The sequence below is a fragment of the Natrix helvetica genome, assembly GCF_964273705.1.
Source record: "Natrix helvetica genome assembly, chromosome: 3".
Lineage (NCBI taxonomy): Eukaryota > Metazoa > Chordata > Lepidosauria > Squamata > Natricidae > Natrix > Natrix helvetica.
In genome coordinates, this window is record NC_138549.1 from 150905886 (window position 1) to 150920060 (window position 14175).

General features: G+C 36.7%; 1 long non-coding RNA gene across 1 annotated transcript; it reads left to right on the forward strand.

Moving 5' to 3' along the window:
* Positions 1–4172: 4172 nt before the first annotated feature.
* Positions 4173–7320, forward strand: LOC309390131. The gene is made up of 3 exons (XR_014175069.1): positions 4173–4363; positions 6444–6594; positions 7092–7320. It is a non-coding gene; the product is annotated as an uncharacterized lncRNA (long non-coding RNA).
* Positions 7321–14175: the final 6855 nt, after the last annotated feature.

Consider the following 14175-nt stretch of genomic DNA (forward strand, 5'->3'; position numbering starts at 1 on the left):
GTTCACATAAGCTATAGATAAAGTCCTCCACAATGCAATCACATATGCCTCCACATTTTGTCCCTCATTTCACACAGTTTTTCCATAGATTAGATGTTCCTGATTCTCTTCTAATATAATATAACTTTTCTAAAACTGATATCACCTCTTTTCGGCATCCACGGCATCAGGAAGGTTTGTTAATATTCTGTGTGAAGTTTATATTTGAAACTGGATTGTGTTTGAAGAATTCTGAATATTATTACCAGACTAAATATGGGAACTATTAACCACAAGGAGTGTGGACAGATCCTAAGTTCGTTGATTGGTTCTTCCAACTGAACCACCCATCAGAATGTAGGAGACAAGAATGGGAAAGGTAACAGGATATTGCTGATGGTGTGAATGTGAAATAACCTAACCACATTTCAGTTTTAAAAAAGTGTCAGTTAACCACAAACTGTCAAGAGACCTAATAAAAAACAACAGCCATTTGGTGCCTCAATATCCCAAAGTCAAGCCAAGCTAATAGGTTGTTTATATCTATCTATCTATCTATCTATCTATCTATCTATCTATCTATCTATCTATCTATCCATCCATCCATCCATTTAACTATCTATCTATCTATCTATCTATCTATTTATCTCTGTCTGTCTGTCTGTCTGTCTGTCTGTTAAATTTACTGTGTATCTCGTCACAGATATCTCTGGTCGGCTTACAAACATTACATCTGGTACATATTAGAAAGAAACAAAAATGTGAACAATAATAATAAGTAAGAAATGATGTTAAAAGATGGGGAGGGGGCATCCAGGCTCATTGGAGATTACATACATGTGACTGAAGTTTCAAGGATCATCTGTCACATGCAGTATTCCATGGTCCTAGTTTTTTGGTTCAGCAACTTTATCTTCCTTGCTGAAGGTACAGCAAAGTCTTGGCCAGTTGTCATCATTTGGCAATATTCCTCAGGGTTATTTCTTTGACAGATTCAAGGGATAGTCAGTTTCTTTTAGCCACTAAGCCAGTGATGGCAAACCTCTCTGTGGACATGCAAACCATCACCAGTTGCTCTTCAGGGTTTCAGCACGTACATGCGTGCCAGGCAGCTGATCCAGTGTACATGGATGTGGCAGCCAGCTGGTGTTTGTGCATGTGCACTGGCCAGCTGCTCTCTTCATGTGAAGACCATGCATGGTCAACACACATGCATGCACTGGAACCTGAAAGAACAGCTGGCCGCCACATGCACACGGACATTTTAGTTTTGACACTTGGTGCTGAAAAGGTTAGCCACCACTGCACAAAGCACTGATTAAAGACAATAGCCCTTCAAATTAGCATTGTGTCCAAGAATGCAGAAGAAGAATCCAAAGATTTTTTGCAACCCAGTTTGCATTTTTTTGAGCTTTTGAAGTAAGAGCACCATGCCCTGTACATGCGAGAAAGCTTCAAAGATGTAGTCATTCTGTTTTTTTAGAAATACTTTAATTTTGCTGTAGTGGCAAATAACTATACATGTCCTTCAGTTACAGAAGGCATGGCAAGAGTATGTGAAACAAAATATCCCCCCTTGTGTCCAAACACATGGACTAAAAAATGTGAAATTCAACAGACACTTTTAACTCCTTTTACAAATATTAAATGCATCCTTCCTATACCAACCTAATGCAATTCAGTGTGTTGGTTATTATTACAAAGCACTGAATGGCATAGTTCTAGGTTACTTGAGGAATCATCTCACCCAAAATGGACAGGCCTGATGCCCTCATGCCAGCAGAGGAGGCATGTTGTGGATCCTGCCAGTCAAGGAATTCCAGCTGGTGGGATCCAGAAGAAGACTCTCCTCGGCCATGACAGCCCTTGGGAGCATCTTCCCTGCCAAGGTAGGATCTGCCTCCACCCTCCTAACCTTCTGTAAGAGTCAGAAGACTTGGCTCAACCAGTTGGCTTGGGGCCCCAATGGAAGAGTATCACGCTATTATGTTGGAGGTGGTTGATGGAAGAATAGTAAATTCCACCTCCCGCCTTGCTCCCTCCCTTCTTTATCTGGATTATACTTTCCAATCAACATACTGAACAACAAGTAAGAAAATCCTCTGACCTCTGGGGTTGCTGTCCTCAATTACCATTGCAAAATTATTATTAAAAGAAAGAAAAATTGCTAGCATTCAGATGGAATCAACTGCGATGTACTTTTCAAATTTCACCCTAGGAACAGGGTGTGAACTGCAGATTACCATGATCATAGGATTGAAGGGGTCAGATTAAAGCCAATTGTTGGAATCAGGAAATAATTTAAATAAATCTTGGCTCTTGAGTGTCTTGGCAGATGAGGAAATGAAAGAAGCAGACATTTTACAAGGCCACTATATATAAAAGTTTGAATGACTACCTTGAACAAAAAGGCACAAAATTTATTTATTTTTATACATACATGCATGCATGCATGCATACAAAAAAAATACATGCATACATACATACATATATATGTATTTGTGTTACAACCCCTGGTATGCCCAAATATGGGAGGAAGGTCAGCATATATATGCATATATGCTGGTTTTGTTGTATTCGGGTCTTTTCCCGTGTAAGATTGAGATTGTCTTTGCAATGTTTCGGCAAGATCTCACTTGCCATCTTCAAGCTTGGGCTTAAAATGGGAACGGAGCTGCCGTCTTTCTGTAAATCTTGGTGGGAGGGGATGGGGTGCTGGCTTTGTTTCAGTAAGTGGAATGATTGGTTGTGTGGTTGTATCACCAGGGCTGGTTTCCAGATGTTTGGTAGGCGGGAGGTATCATCACGTTTATTCATATTGTGGGGGTGTTTCTCTATTTCGATGGCTTCCATAATTATTCTCTTGTTGAGGTGTTCTGTTTTGGAGATTAACCTGGCTCCTTCAAAGTTGATTTCATGTCCTGTAGCTTTAAGGTGCTGGAAAAGGGAGGAAGTTTTTCTTTTTTTCTTACTGCATTCTTGTGTTCTGTGATGCGTGCAAAAAAACCAAGACACACAACAGGACAATGGCATCGCCCTCCTCCCTTACATCAAAGGCACCACAGATAAAATCAGCAAAATTCTCCACAAGCACAATATGAGGACAGCCTTCACCACTGACCAAAAAATAGCCAACATCTTAAGAAACCCCAAAGACAAAATCCAGCTGGAAAACCAAGGAGTCTACAAAATACCATGCAAAATCTGCCCAGCAATATACATAGGACAAACAAACAGAAGGGTAAATGCATGTGTGTGTGTGTGTGTGTGTGTGTGTGTGTGTTTGTGTTACAACCCCTGGTATGCCCAAATATGGGAGGGAGCTCACTCCTCCCTCTTTCTGTCCTTCGGCTCATCACAGAAAACCATGCAGGCAGAAACCCATATTTTTATTTTTAATGTTGCCTTTTTATATTTGTGTTGTATTTGTGCTGATAAATAAGTCTCCCTTTATTTATCAGCACAAATACAAAACATATATATATATATATATATATATATATATATGTACACACGTACACACACACACACACATATATACATATATACATATATACATATATGCATATATGCATATATGCATATATGCATATATGCATATATACATATATACATATATACATATATACATATATACATATATACATATATACATATATACATATATACATATATACATATATACATATATACATATATACATATATACATATATACATATATACATATATACATATATACATATATACATATATACATATATACATATATACATATATACATATATACATATATACATATATACATATATACATATATACATATATACATATATACATATATACATATATACATATATACATATATACATATATACATATATACATATATACATATATACATATATACATATATATATATATATATATATATATATATAAAAGTTAAGACTCTGCTTGCCAGACAGAAGTCGAGGACAAAAAAAAGGATATCTGCTTTTGTTGGCCATCAGAGTTTACATACAGGAAAGGGTGATCATGATGAGGACTATCCCATAATATTGCAGTTACTAATGTTGCTACTAATGTTGTAACCCTAGCTTCTGTTTCAACAAAAATGCAAATAATTGCTTCTTTCTGGGGGAGGAGATAAAACTGAAGCATATAAACCAGTTTGGTAAAACTCTGATAGCAGCTCTGTGCAACTGTAGCCCTAACTACATTTCTGTGCATATGTTGTTTCCCCCAGCAGTAGTTTTTGATCATTCTAAGTCATTTGCTGAATCTGGAGGACAGCATGAAGCTGCTCACCACCTTTCTCCTTGTGGGCCTTCTAGCTCTTTGGATGGGATTCCCCACCACAACCGGGAGTGACCTCCCAACAGGTGAGACATAAAAGTAGCTGTTTGGTGATGATGGAGGAAAGAGAAGGAAGCCTCACTGAGTTTTATTCCTTCCTCTTTACTTTTAAATTTTCTATTTGATGTAGCTGATAGAATATTAATTTATATAGATTTTACTACTATTATCATTAGGGAAAATATGATAACATGTTAAACTGTAATGCAGTTTCAGAAATACAAATAATTAAATTTGTTGGAGAAGCTCTTCATAAAATTTATTGGAGTGTTGAAACCAAACTGTAGACCTTCAGACTGGACCTGTGTCTGTGTGTGTGTGTGTGTGTGTGTGTGTGTGTGTGTGTACCTTATTGAGGGGAAATTGAGATGATATTTGAAAGGAAAGGTTGCCATCTTTTATATACTGTATATGTCAGTTATTTATATATACCAGAAATTTCAAACTCAAGGTACTCCATGCTAGAGATAATCCCTGCATCTCTAGATAGCAACCTTTTAAACTATAATCTCCATTTTCTCTAAATAAGTTGAAGGTGCACATTTCTAATCAGCCTATATTAATTTTAGAGCACTTGAAAAGAAATAAGAATTGTAAAGAATGCTAAAAAATGTATCATGACATTGATTACTTAATCAACTTCATAAAAGAGTTTTGAAACCTTTTTTTTTAGCCTATAACATATTGCAGACCTTTGAGGTTGGAGAAAAATGCAATTCATTTTGTTAAGGCTTTAAGGTGTTGCATCAGACAAGGTCTAAATGAAATATGCAGTTGGAAGCCTGAAAAAGTTAGTGGATTGAATGAGCCTTTGAAACAAAGGTAGAATTAGGAATCTTACTGAGAATATATTGAGCAATATCTCTGTGGGAAAAACCTTCAGAGTGTTTCCATTTGTCCAATAGAATTTGAATTAACACACATCAGTTCAACTCACGGTATGTTGGGGTTTTCACACTCAATGTATCCATACTATACATCTTGGCTGCATCTGTAGATGGCAACATTTTCAAACGTCTCTATTTTCTTTCAATAAGTGGGAGATTTACATTTATATTGAACATTTTCAGTATAAAAATATTCTATATTAATTTTACAATATTTGAAAGGAATTAAATAGAAATGAAAAAAATGAAATACCGAGATTGATTACTTAACTTACTCCACAAATGTTGTTCCAAGCACCTTTTTTATATCTAGTGCATTGAAGGCTATTCAGGTTGGAGAAAATTACAATTCAGTTCACTTTGTCAGAGTCTGTAAGTGTTTCATGAGGTGAGAAGAGAATGAAGAACAGGTTAAATTGCTGAAGAATGAAGACTAAATGGCTGTGTTGATATAAGCTGATGAAGCATAAAGTAAAAAGCCACTTTCACCCATGGATAGCAAGAGGTCATGTCATTCAGCCATCTCCCTCTGCATTTTGTTAGCATAGATTTAAGTCGGAAGCCTGAAAAAGTGAGTGGATTGGATTGGCCTTTGAAAGGAAGGTAGGGTGAGGAATTCCAAAGAGAATGTCTTGAACAATCGCTGGGACAAAATTTCCTGCTTGGTCAGTGCTGATTGTGGCCAGAAATGCTTTCTAAGTCTCAAAGAAAAAAATTGCATTCCAAATAAAACCAAGGTGTTCAATGAACAAAACAGTACTGTACCACAGGAACCCCTTCCTGAGACATTGTTCAAAGCTTCCCTTTTCAGAAATCTTCCTTGAGGTAGCTCTGAAAATGTGCAATAAACAAAGAAGATAATTAACTTCCTCTTTGTTAGTCTCCCAGAAAATGAGCAGAGCTCATATTTTAAAAAAACTTTACTAATTTTGCCATTGATAATGTTGGTTTTGGGGTGCTAATTATGTGTTCCTAATGGAGGTAATCCTCTTTTAGCAACTGTCTTGGTAAGCAAAGCCGTCACTGAATGCAACAGGGATTGTCCATCAGCTTTCCCCTGTTTTACAAACCTGCAAAGATCATAAATGCAGAGCTTGGTTATTATTTCTTCATCATAATAGTAACTGTGCTTAGTCACTAAACAAAGCAGTTGATACTACCTATATGTTATGTTTTCAGGTTAACTACTGTTGTACTGCATTATCCTTCTCTATTGCAGGAAAGCAAAGTCCAGAGAAGCCGGGGCAGTGTCCACTCGATCGTTGCAGATGCATTCCTCCTACAGTTTATAAGTGCAGGAGAGATAATGAATGCAAAGGAAGGAAGAAGTGTTGTTATAATTGTTGTGTAAAGGACTGTGTAGATCCAAAGTAAGAAGTTCGGAGACTCAGATAGTACTTTATATGCATTTTTCTTAAGGACACTCTTGATTCATCTTCTTTATGATAGCCACCATCTTTCTTTCACTTTAGCCTTCTAGCCTCATCTTGCCCACATTCTTTACTTTTTTTCTGTGGAGAATATAGCTATTGCTTTCACCTCGCCTGCCTCTGCTTCCCCCTCCTTGGGATGAACTCTGTGGGTACTGCACAACCTAATTTGTTGACATTGTTATAATTCACTAAAATTCCAACATAAAGGCTATCCTTGACTTAATTTAAATTCTTCAGCAAGCTATTTACAACTAGAATCCTCCAATCCAACTTGACAGACATTTCTATTGTATCATCTTCTTTGACAACTTCTCCAGTAAAATGTGTACTGTACTCTTGAGACTAGTTTGGTTGTTAGAAATATGATGCTCATGTAGTGACTTCTGGAGTGTTGTTTACTTAAGTTTTAACAGGTCATTTCTAATCCATAACAGGTTTCCCGGTTAATGGGAGTGGCTTGATGGTTCAATGTATTCAACAATATTTCAGCATCTTTCTGATCCCGTCATAAGCCTCAAAAATGTCTCTTGAACAAGAGATGAAAGGAGCAAGATATCTGCCACATTGCTTTACTCCTTGTTGTTTCAGGGAACTTTTCTTTCTGTCTGTTTTGCTGAATGTCTCACTTTCTGTCTTACAGCTTGCTATTATATACATATTTTCAATAGATAATCAGTAAATAATGAAAAATGAATAAAACTATAAGTGTTTTTCATTACAATGCCCATGATTACATCTCTATCATAAATAAAGTTACTTTTGCAAATTTCACTTTTCAATTCTTCCTTTATTTGACTGCAGAATGCCATCTTGGCCATTTTTAATTTACAATTTTTAAAAGAAAAAGACAATACAACCTACAACCATGACAGAATAGTAGTCAGTTAAACTGTGATGTTATTCTCACATTTCCCTACCTCAAAGAAGGAAAAGCTAAGGGTTGGGTGGGAAAAAGAATCACATTTATAAATAGATAATTGTAATACTGTGCCCTGAATTCCCAAATTATATTAGAACTGATATTATCAAAAGTCCTTAAGAGATCTAAAACAACAAGGAGAGCTGCACTCCAACCACGTAAGCAGTGGTGGGATTCAGCCATTTCGCACCACTTCAGGAGAGCTGGTTGTTAACTTTCTGAGCAGTTTTGTGAACTGATTGTTGGGAGAAATCATTAGGGCAGAGAACCGGTTGTTAAATTATTTGAATCCCACCATTTCACATAAGCTATAGATAAAGTCCTCCACAATGGCAATCACATATGCCTCCACATTTGGTCCCTCCTTTCAGTCAGTTTTTCCCCAGATTAGATGTTTGTGATTCTCGTCTAATATATTATAACTTTTCTAAACCTGATATCACCACTTTTCGGCATCCTCGGGATCAGGAAGGTTTGATAACTGGACCACCCATCTGGAGGAAACAAGAACTGCTTTGCTTGAGATGTTGAATGGGAAAGGTAACAGGATATTGCAGGTGGCATGGATGTGAAATAACCTACCACATTTCAGTTTCAAGAAAGTGTCAGTTAACCACAAACTGTCAAGAGACCAAATAAAAAACAATAGCCATTTGGTGCATCTATGTCCCAAAGTCAAACCAAGCTAATAGGTTTCTTATTTATATCTATCTATCTGTCTGTCTGTCTGTTAAATTTACTGTGCATTTCGTCACAGAGGTCTCTGGCCAATTCTGAGAAGCTCCCAATCAAAAATTAAATCAGCAACAATCCCTTCTACTCCATATTTGGGCTTCACAACTTGTTATGAATATGTCTTATGCTGCTGTGTTCTGGGTTCAGAGAATCAGTCAGGCATCAATCTTCTCATAATCTGCTGCATCCTAAAGAAGCCATAGGAAATGCAATTAGTTGTTTCTATTGTATGATTGTATGAATGATTCATAGCAATAGCACTTATATACCGCTTCATAGTGCTTTTACAGCCCTCTCTAAGTGGTTTTACAGAGTCAGCATATTGCCCCCAACAATTTGGGTCCTTGTTCGACCCACCTCGGAAGGATGTAAGGCTGTGTCAACCTTGAGCCGGTGATATTTGAACTGCCAAACTGTAGTTAGGAGTCAGTTGAAGTAGCCTGCAGTACTGCACTCTAATCACTGTGCCTCCTTGGCTCAATGTTACATTGCTGGTTATTAAGGCTCTGTGATTCTGGCTAACTCCTGCCAGATTTTTTTAGTACTTCCCCCAGGAATTTCCCTCCTCCTTTTCCTGCAGTATGAAGTTCAACATTAGGATACCAAGTGATAGTTGTCATTCTGAAGTGCCTCTTTACCACATCCTGTTTGTCTTCTGCAAAATATTCTATGTATTCCTGTTGTTCCACATATGTTCTATGTCATTTTCAGAAACCCAGAAATTGTTCTCTTCTGTGTACCTCCTTTTTTCACCAAAATGATAATTATAGTTCAGGTTTTTCCAGATTCTTAATTAAAGGAAATGTTTATGTTATAATCTTTTTCCCCTTTATTTGTTCATATGGTATATCTCTATTTTGACCAGAAATCTAAATGAATATTTGTTCTGGATCATTTTTTACTGCTGGCCATATTGCCTAGGAAATCTGGGAGATAACAATAGTCCCAAATCTGATCCAAAGCTAGTTGGAAAGCCTACAGTTTATCCTCCATTTATTCCATTATCCATGGTAGTAGGGGAAAAAGGCATACATGGAACATGTTGAACAATGGAATTAAATGTGCAAGATGCACTGGCTAGCTATGAGGATGTGAAAAGCTAATTATTACCTAAATGGGAGAAGACAATCATGATCATCTGATCCAGTCCTACCAATATAAATAACAGCCTATCTCTGTTTTAGGCATCAACATCTGGTACAGTACCATGAAGACATTTGGTATCTTCCTTCTTATAGGCTTTCTTGTTCTTTGCTCAGAGATAGCATCTGCATCTGGAACAAGGATTTACAGAGGTAAGTATCAAAACCTATATTTCCAAACTTAGGTCAGAGTATTGTGTTTGTTTCAATTAAAGAGGTAAACATTTTATTCTAATAGGGTGAATAGTCAATAGGTAGTTTATGTAAAACAGTACATGACCTGTGGAGGAAAAATATAAATCCATTATGCTTAGGTCTGGAATCATAGTGGTGTATTTTAGAAGGTAGAAGCAAGAAGTTTACTTTAAAATGTGGCCATTAGCATCCCTTTTGTGGCTTCAGATCCACCCCAGTTGATGAGCCCATATGTCTGAGACTCATTTTGTTTGCTTGTTTGTTTTATTTTATTTATTTTATTTATTTTATTTATTTTATTTATTTTATTTATTTTATTTATTTTATTTATTTTATTTATTTTATTTATTTTATTTATTTTATTTATTTTATTTATTTTATTTATTTTATTTATTTTATTTATTTTATTTATTTTATTTATTTTATTTATTTTATTTTTTATTTTATTTCATTTTATTTATTTATTTAGTTTGTCAAACATGTACAAAATAACAGGTATAAGTATAAACATGGATATGAACAAAGGAAATAAGTACAAATAAATGGGGACAGTAGGGCAGGGACGGTAGGCATATTGGTACACTTATGTACGCCCCCCTTTATGGACCTCTTAGGAATGGGGTGAGGTCTACAAGAGACAGTTTAAGGTTGAAGCTGTGGGGGTTTGAGGATGTAACAACTGAGACATGTTTTGTATTTTAAGGCATTTCAAACTAAGCTTTTTATATGCTGAAAAAAATGTATTTAAGCACCAGAAATTCCTGAATTCCACTGCTAAAATGTGCCACCTCATGCCCGCTATGACCTGCAGTTGACAGGAATTAAATTCCCTTTATTTAGTGTAATTTGATGGATTAGGGAACAGCTTTAGATGGGTGGAGTATGTTATTAGAAGTTTAATTATTCTGGGTTCAAGATAATTAAAAAAATAAAAATAAAGTAGCATAATTACTATTCTGTAATCACACTCTGGGAGGGCTTGAAAAGGATTAGCTTTTCTCCAGTTTAGGTTTTAGAGAGGAACAAAACAACAAAAGTGCTACAATGGCCCAGTCTGATATTCTTGAAATTATAGCGATATAATTTAGCATACAAAATAATGTTGTCTTCGTTATGAAATTGGCATTCAACATGAAGGTATGTTCCACTGAAAGGGATGTGATGGCTCAGTGGCTAAGACGCTGAGCTTGTCCATCAGAAAGGTCGGCAGGTTGGCGGTTCGAATCCCTAGTGCCGCGTAATGAAGTGACCTCCCGTTACTTGTCCCAGCTTCTGCCAACCTAGCAGTTTGAAAGCATGTAAAAATGCAAGTAGAGAAACACTGTTGGGGAGGTAACAGTGTCCCATGCGCATTCGGTATTAAGTCATGCCAGCCACATGACCACAGAGAAGTCTTCGGACAGCGCTGGCTCTTTGGCTTTGAAATGGAGATGAGCACCACCCCCTAGAGTCAGGAACGAGTAGCACATATGTGCAAGGGGAACCTTTACCTTTTTACGTTACACTGATGATGTGTTTTGGGGACTCCAATTAGGGTTCAAAATATTTTTTCCTTCTGATTGAGGGATTTGTGGTTTATGTGAGGAAAGCTTCAAGATGGAATACTTCTGGCACAGGTTTTAGCACTCAAAATGAATTCAAGAAGCATTAACATGCAAACTTGTCTTCAGTGTCACATCTTTTTTTTTTCCCTGTCTTGTATTGTAGAGAAACCAGGATTCTGTCCATTTATTCGTGAAAGATGTCGGATGCTCAATCCACCCAATGTCTGTGATTATGACTTCGAATGCGTTGGCAACCTGAAGTGTTGTGAAGGGATATGTGGGAGGGAGTGTCTTCCACCAGTATATGGTACAGTATGCACTGAGATTATGGTGTTATAAGATGTGAGACAGACAAGATTTTGCCAATGATTCTGGGATTGATCTATACATGAAAGACATAGCTCCCAAATGGCGAACCTATTGCACATGTCTTTCATTTTCTGGCATGAACTTGTGCGCTAGCTAGTTGGTTGTCACAGGCACATGCATACCTGAAACTGGCTGACTAGCTTGCCAATATGCATGCATGCACCGGAAACCAGAAGTTCATTTTCTAGCATGTGCATGCCCCCTGGGCAGCTCCTCTTCTGAGTTGCAGCCCAGATGAGCAGATGAGCAAAGCGCATGCGCTCCCTTTTCACCATCACTGACATAGACTATTCCTACAAAGGAAAATGAGCCTGAAAATAGGAAGTAGTGCTGTTCCAAAGTGCAGTTCTAAGTAGAAGAGACATAATGGTATACAATGGTGTATAACTATTGGTAGAGAAGAGTCCTTTTTATTAGCTTTACACTATGACAACAAGACATGTTGTTTGAACATCATAGTTGTAAAGCCTATCTTGGGCATCATAGTTTATGGCCTATTAGGCATTTGTGTGGTTTTTTTTTCCTTACCTAGATCCATTAATGCTTTCTGCATTAATTCCATGAATATAAATAGCCAGTACGCACATAATCAACCAAGGAAGTTTGGGATTACGTGTTGATCTTTGCCTTATGAATGCATTGACAAATGAGTAATTCACATTCATATTATTTATATAATCTTGATCAGGAGTCACAGGTATTGATTAAGATGCAATAATGCAAAAACTAAGCAGTCGATATGTTTCTAAATAAGAAACATACTTTAAAGTATTTGCAATCTGTCTTTTCATTTTGACAAAGGTCCTTGAGATTGCTTACATTTAAAATTGAATATTAAATAAGTACTATAAAATCTTAGAGCCCTAAACCATTATCATAAGAATCAGGACTATGAAATACAACATGGACAAAATACCTGATAGAAAAAAATGTGGTCCCAAAGCTTCTTCTTTTTTTTAATAATGATGAGTCATTTGAATTGTTCCTTTGAATGAATTTGAAGGTTGGGACAATCATATTTTGGAGTGATTTCAAATGTTACTACACCTAAAGATGTATAAGGACACATATTTAAGGCTAATGTCAGATTGGCTACTATCAAACTAAATACAAAAAGAAGTATCCTAGTGTTAACCTGAATTCATCTTAGCTTTTCCTTGTAAGGCAATTCATTATAGTTCGTTAATCTTCTATATTAGGAACACTGGCTGTGCAGTGGTTAGAATGCAATATTGCAAGCTACCTCTGTCCACAGTCTGGATTTTGATCTTGAGGGGGCTTGTGTTTGACTCAGCCTTCCATAGCAATAGCATTTAGGCTTATATACCACTTCATAGTGCTTTTACAGTCCTCTCTAAGCAGTTTAGAGAGTCAGCATATTGCCCCCAACAATCTGGGTCCTCATTTTACCCACCTTGGAAGGATGGAAGGCTGAGTCAACTTTGAGCCGGTGAGATTTGAACTGCTGAACTGCAGCTCCTGTGGCTCTCCATCCTTCTGAGGTCGGTAAAATGATGTTAGGGTCAAATTATTAAGGTTAATATGCTGACATTGTAAACTGGTCAGAGTGTGTTGTAAAACACTATGGAGCAGTACATAAATCTAAGAGCTATTGCTATTATGTTGTAATATATTCCAGATTCTTTTGCAATAAACTCAATCCAGCTATGAATCCAAATGTGTTATTACTTAAAATTTTCATTCATTCTTTTGCGGTTTTCTAGCTTCTCGGGTATATTCCAGAACTGTAAGATGTTACAGGAATAATCCATTTTTTATGTACTGGGGCTGCTAAAATCAATAATACGATATTATCTGAGCATTGGATTCATGGAAAACTTGCTGAACCATGGTAAGTGGCTATGTGGAGTAGATCCTTTCAGTAGTAGACTCACAACTTTGTACAGCTTTGTTCCCTTTGAGTGTGTGTGATACCTTTGCTATGTTCAAGAGGTGCATGCATCTAGTGGAGCTTGGATAAACTCAAAAAGAATAAGAAGCAATTAACTCCTTAGCATTTGGATAGGATACCACCAAGAAATCTTTGGGAATAGATTGATCAGGTGTTAAAAAGCCATCCTGGAAGAACCTAAAGGCAAATCAATTACACATTGTTCCCAGGAAAACAACCTAGATGTGTCCATGTCACAACAAGAACTGAGAAGATGCTTTATCCTTTCAAAACTTTAATTCTTCAAAGCGTGTTTTTATTTTTACAAAAAAGTGCTCATTTCTTTTGCTTGTACCAGTAATATTTTTAGTAGTTCTACTATATTTCTACTGTATTTAGCCTCCTTAGGCAGGTGTTTTATTTTTTATTGTTTTATTATGTATTAGAATTATGTTTTAGTTATGTCACTATTTCTTTCTTTATCTACTTATTTGTATGTTTGCTTTAGGGACGGAGTGGCTAAGTGGCTAAGATGCTGAGCTTGTCGATCATAAAGTTAAGCGGTTCGAAACCTTAGTGTCGCGTAACGGAGTGAGCTCCTGTTATTTGTCCCAGCTTCTGCCAATCTAGCAGTTCGAAAGCATGTAAAAAATGCAAATAGAAAAATAGGGACCACCTTTGGTAGGAAGGTAGCAGCGTTCCGTGCACCTTTGGCATTTAGTC